At 45.2% G+C, this 6,278-nt stretch overlaps 1 long non-coding RNA gene across 1 annotated transcript; it reads right to left on the minus strand.

Annotated features, from left to right (window-relative positions):
* Positions 1-1,766: 1,766 nt before the first annotated feature.
* On the minus strand, positions 1,767-4,753 carry LOC132661453 (uncharacterized). The gene is made up of 3 exons (XR_009602225.3): positions 4,259-4,753; positions 3,165-3,397; positions 1,767-2,138 (listed from the first exon to the last, which is right to left on the minus strand). It is a non-coding gene; the product is annotated as an uncharacterized LOC132661453 (long non-coding RNA).
* Between the last annotated feature and the right edge of the window lie 1,525 nt (positions 4,754-6,278).

Below are 6,278 nucleotides of genomic sequence, written 5' to 3' on the forward strand. Positions count from 1 at the left end.
ACAAGCAAAAATTTCTTGCTTGCTGGAAAGAACGACATTTGATCCTCCATTCAGGAATAGTATTTCTCCAGGACCCTGGCTTAGGAGGTTTGAAACTGACATTTTAAAAATAGGATCTGCTGGAACCCAGATATCAATACATTCCACGAATGGTCAGATATATCCCTAAAAGTAGAAGGATGGAAATTGAAGCTCCATGAAAACTAAGATTTGTCTTCTTCATCACCAAATCCTCAGTGCCTAGAATAATATCTGGCATGCACTAGGAACTCGGTAAATATTTACTGAGTGAGCAAATGTATGGATTCACAGCAAGTCTGCAGAGAAGCCTCTGATGGAATGTCAGAGTTCTCTGTCCTCAGCTTAATATGATTAATAATTGAGTGAAAACGCAAAGGGATTTCTGGGGGAAATAGATAAAACAAGAATGGAGCTGGGAAGAATTGAATGCATCGGTGAATTGACTCAAGATTTAAAATATCTGAAGAAGACAGAGCAATCATCAATATTATAAGAGATTTTAACAAAACTGTCATACCAGTTGAGAGACAAGAGTTAGCAGCAGTTCACCTGGAGAAGAATCATGGGTCTTAGTTAACCATATACTCAGTAGGAATTTGAAATGCTAAAAAAAAAAAAAAAGGTGCCAAGAAAGCCACTGTGCTCTGAGGCACAGAATCCAGAAATGTGGAAGGCCATGGTCTCAGTACAAGATGGGCTACTCAGACCACCTTGAGAGTAATTGGCTTAAAACAAGAAATATGATCAGTGGAGCAAGGTGTGGGAAAGGATGGAGATCATATGACATGAGAAACAATGGAAGGAACTGGGTGTGTTCAGTCTCAGAGGGTAGAGGAGTTCTCTAAGGCTGCCATAACAAAATACCACAAACTAGGTGGCTTAACCCAACAGAAATCTATTCTCACACTGTTTTAGAGTCCAGAGTCCAAAATCGAGGTGTTCACAGCACCGTGCTCCCTCTGAAGTCTCTAGGGAGGAGCCTTTTCTGTCTTTACCAGCTTCTGGTGTGCTGCCCCCACACCTGGCATTCCCCAGCTTATGGCTGCCTCATTCCAATCTCTGCCTCCGTCTTCATGTGGTGTTCTCCTTTTATGTGTCTGTGTGTCTTACAAGGACACCAGTGATATTTGATTAAGGCCCACCCTACTCTCGTAGGACCTCATTTTAACTAATTACATCCACGGCAACTGTATTTCCAATTAAGGTCACATTCTGAATACTGGGGATTAGACTTCAATACCTTTCTTTGGATGACACCATTCAGCCCATAACAGGGCAAGAGAATTGTCTTCATGTGTTCAAAGAATTCTCTTGCAGAGGATTTTATTCATATGGCCCAAAGGGCAAAACTAAGAACAGGGAGTGAAGATCACGGGGATGCAAATTGTAGTTACTTATAAGGAAGGACTTTCAAAGTGTTCAAGTTGCCACCCTTGTGACTCCCAACCCTAAAGCTGTTGAGGAAGAGGCAAGATGACCCATGGGGGTGGCTCTGGGGGGAATTCTTTCCTGGGAAGGGGTCAGGCTGCATGGCCTTGTGTCATTCTCTGTTGACTTGATTCCGTGTGTCTCTGCCCTTTGGTACTCTGTCACAAGGGAACCATCTTTAACCAAGCAGAGATTTAAGAGGTTGTTTCCAAGAGGTGATATAAGCAGATGAGCTCCATGATAATGCAGTCTGCTTATGAGAAATGGAGCGTGAATTGCAAACCCAAGAAATGAATATAAATTCAGCAGCTATTTTAATTTTTAATTGGAAAAAAAAGCCCATCCCAGCCAGAAAGAATAGCGGAAGAGTGTATTTTGCACAGCACTATAGAAAACATTTGTTAGCGCTGCTGAGACGAATGGCATAGTCTTGTCGCCTCTGCCACCCTCGCAATTGGGATGGGAACGATTTCTACAGGGACTGCCACTGCTGGCCGCCTCCGTGGATAATGAAGGTCATGGTTTATGGTCACAAACTATTCTGCTCCAGATGCAGCTTCATTGGTATGCAGGCATGGAAACCCAGCAGCCAGCCCCATGCGCTGATCAGATTTTGGAATGTAGTCATAACATATCCCCTCTCGAACTCCCTCCCATTTTTCCGGACAGTCTACCACAGAATGGAGCAGCTGGAAGAGAGAGAGGGGTCAGAGGAAGAGAACTGGCATTTATTAGGCACCTACTTTATGCCAGGCATTGGTCTCATTCAATTACGGAGGCTTTGCACCCTGTGGATAATGGGATCGGTGCGTGTGTGTGCGTGCGTGCGTGTACATGTGCACATGTGCATGCATAGTTGCACATGTTAGCACATTTGTGATCTAGATAGAGAAATGAGGGAGGAGGAAAAGATGCAAAGTGCTTAGAAGAAGGAAAGATTATGGACCAAAAGCCGCATCATCAAGGTGGAGGCCTGGGTCCAGTCTCATGAGATCATGAAGTAGGCCACATCTTTGGAGGCCAGATAGAGAGGTTCCTGCCTCCAGCAGGGGAATCCATCTGGGACAGGATCCACAGGGTCAGCCCAAACTGGAGTTTTAGAGGTGCCTGGAATCAAGGTGGAAAAAGCTGAAGATCCAGCTGAGGATCTGAGAGGAGGGAAGGTCTTCCCAGCCAGATGGACCCCATCTGGACATGCAGGTATCTCTGTTGAGAATCCTAAGGCAGCCAAAGCCCTAAACTCGGTCACTTTTACTCACTTTACATTCATTTATTTGCTTTATTTGCTCTGGAACCTCAATAAAACTATCCCCTTTAAGGTTCTAGACCAGTGGTTCTCGGGCACAAGGATATAAGTGGATCAATGGGGAGATTACTTACAAAGCTGATTCCCAAATCCCACCCTCAGAGAGAGCCAGATTCAGTGGGTTTTGGATGAAGCTTGATGATGTGTACATTTAAAAAGCATCTCAGGTAAAATGGAGGGCCATGCTATGAGAATACTACTCAGATCATTTATGGCTTTGTCAGGGAAAAAAGAAAAGAGAGGTATGTGTCCATAGTTTGCCTAAAAGGGAAAAAAAAAGAAAAGTGTCCCTGGAATGGCCAAGTGTGCTGGTGCCACTGTATAGGAGTCTGAGGGGCCTTGGAGGCTGCCCCATAGCTGTCCAGCTCTTACAAGTTTTAGAGATTCTTGATTGTGCCTAAAATCTCACCATGATCTCTTCCTTGGGGTACAAGAATGTTCAGCTTTTTCAGCTATTAACACCTTAGTACGAATTAGACCATACTCAGCCAAATCCTTTCCCAGAAGAAGGAAACACACAAGAGAAATGAACTTTTCTGGAACGTCCCCACGGGTGTCTGGCACTGTGTTCAGCACTCTGTGATGAAGATCATTGACTGATGCTTGGTCAGTGCTCGTACCAGTCCTTTGAGATGGCATTTTCTGCATTTGACAGATGAGGAAATGAGGCTCAGAGAGATTAAGTACATTGTCCAAGGTCCCCCAATTGATGGTAGTAGACCCTAGATATAATCCAAGTCTGTCTTCCTCTAAAAACCATCCTTTGCCCATAGGATCACTCTAAACAGAGACTCTTATAAAAGGGAGGAAGTGGGGGAAACCCTAGAGACGAGTCCTGGGTGAGCTGCTACAGAGGGAAGGAGATGATGACCAAGACAGGACATTGGCATAAAGGTAATGGGTCTAAAGGTACCTTGTGCTTTCCTTTTTTTTTTTTTTTTTTTTTAAATGTTTTAATGTTTATCTTGAGAGAGCATGCAAGAGTGGGGAAGGGGCAGAGAGAGAGGGAGAGAGAGAATCTTAAGCAGGCTCCATGCTGTCAGAACAGAGCCCTACGCAGGGCTTGATCCCACAAACCATGAGATCACAATCTGAGCCAAAATCAAGAGTTGGACACTTTACCGACATAAGCCACTCAGGTGCCCTGACAACTTGTACTTTTCAGTGCTTACACTTTGATCTGGTTCTTGAAGGGAATTCTCTGTCCGTCTAAATGAGTACTGGCATTTATCCAGACAGAGGTAAGGGCACAAAACGTTATTTCCCTAGATGGTCGGCACTGTGGGAAAGACAAGACCTGGGTGGTGAGCAGCTGGTCACACCTTGGATTGATGACAAGGATGGGGTCAAGGCCTGGTATGCCTGGCTATCAGCTCTTAGCTAGGCATGACATGTACCTCATCGGGATGGGAGGAGGGTTTGCACAAGAACTGAGCAAGAGGACTTTAAACAGAATGTAGTTGGGGCAGGGGCGAGGCCCAGGTGAACCCGTGGTTGCTGTACCTGTGGCGCTGTTGAGAGAGTGTAGTGGGAACCAGCGGCTTCATGAGTCAGCTCTCAGGGCAGGCTGGAAACAGGCCCTCGCCTCTTCTGGGAGCATCCATGTGGCAGCGCCTAGGGCAGTGGACCTCTCTGGGATGTCCTGCCGTTCCCTCAGCTGCACCTAGCTCACACAGAGCCCACCTGCCTGCCTCCAAAATCGGTTTCTACTCTGACTTTGCTGATACTGTCAGAAGCACCGACATTCTTGGAGGTTCCACAGCTGGACCACTTCTTTGGATGCTCCCTTTTTCCCCATCCTGTCACTCACCACAGCCTGCCGATGGCTTCTATATAACATCTCCTCACCTTCTCATTCTCACTGGCACAAGCCTGGGCCAGGCCCAGCCCACACATCCTGCAATTCTAGCAACTCTGCAGCTGGCTGTTTAAAGTTTTCAATGATCTAGCCCCATCCTACCTCATAAACAACCACTCACTCTCCCATTGTTCACTCACATGAACCACTCCCTCCCATCAGTATGGCCTGCTTTCAGCCAGCCTCATTCCTTTGCTCATGCCATTTCTGTCACCTGGATTTCCATCTTCCAAATACATTCAGCCCCCAACCCCCTTCCGTCCATTCAACAAACACTAATGAGTGCCTACTATGGGCTAAGGACCCTTCTAGGTGCTGGGGATCCAGTGATGATCAAAACACAGACCCTCTGCTCTAGGAACTTACATTGTAGTGGGGAATATGGAAAATAAAGCATGGTAAAGGGACAAAGAATGGCACAGGGTGGTCGGGGAAGGCTGCTCTGGGGAGGTAACTTTGGGTCTGAGACATGAATGCGATAAAAGTCAATTACATGAAAATTGGGGTAAAAGCTTCAAAGTCTTCTCCTTAGAGATCAACATAAGCTTTTTAGAAATCACCCCTACCCCCAAATTCCAGGACTTAGTCCCTAACATATTCATACATCCCTGAGCATATCCTGCCTCTAGTTGCTTTTTACCTTTCTGTGCCTAACCAGATGGTAAGTTCTTCTGTGCTACCTTCCTTCACCAGCTACTGCCAGTGAACTTTGGTCTCAGATGAAATGTCCCCTCCTCGGGGAATTTGCTCTGACCACCTTCCCCATACATTCTAGCAGCCCATGCTTGTATTGCATGGAAGGTTGAAAGTGACAGGTTAATTGTGGTTTGAGCAGGCAAGGATCACTCAGCTATGGCAAAATCAAGGAAAAATCATTTCACTCTGCTTCTAAAAGCTGACTGTGAGGAAGAAAAAAAACTCTCTTTCCTGTGACTCGAGGAACCTCTTTGTTGGTGTCATTTATTCATAGCGGAGGTTTTTCCTAGCTGGAGGTGAGGAAGGCAGTGAGGGCCACTCTGATTTCAATCCATGAGCAAGCGATAAACTCCTTATGACTGAGGCAGAAAATGCCACCAACGAGTCTAAGACGGAAGGGCATCTGTTGTCAAACTGTCTTGAAATCACTGAGCTGAAGTCACAGAGAAAACGTTGTCCTGAGGATGCTTCTGACTTTAGGATAACGATTCCAGGATAAATCAGTAAGAAATGTTTTCATGATGAGTAGCAGTTAAAGATCAATGAAAAGGATACTAGAATGTGTCTAGAGTTTATTGAATCAAATCTTGCTTTGTCAATATTTTTTAAGTGTACAAGGTTAGGGGCGCCTGGGTGGCTCAGTCAGTTAGGTGTCTGACTTCGGCTCAGGTCGTGATCTCACAGTTTGTGGATTCAAGCCCCAAGTCAGAATCTGTGCTGACAGCTCAGAGCCTGGAGCCTGCTTCGTGTTCTGTGTCTCCCTCTCTCTCTGCCCCTCCCTGCCCCTAAAAATAAAAAATAAGCATTAAAAAAATTTTTTTTAATGTACAGTGTTAATATTTAAAAATGTGTATTCTTTTACTTTAATACACTTAGCTGTTTTACTTAAGAGTTGTATTTTTGCCCATCAGCTAACACCTATTAACTGAGTGCATCCAATCACTGTGGATACAATGTGAGGAAGGTATA

This window comes from Panthera onca, chromosome D1 (assembly GCF_046562875.1).
Source record: "Panthera onca isolate mPanOnc1 chromosome D1, mPanOnc1 haplotype 2, whole genome shotgun sequence".
NCBI classification, from domain to species: domain Eukaryota; kingdom Metazoa; phylum Chordata; class Mammalia; order Carnivora; family Felidae; genus Panthera; species Panthera onca.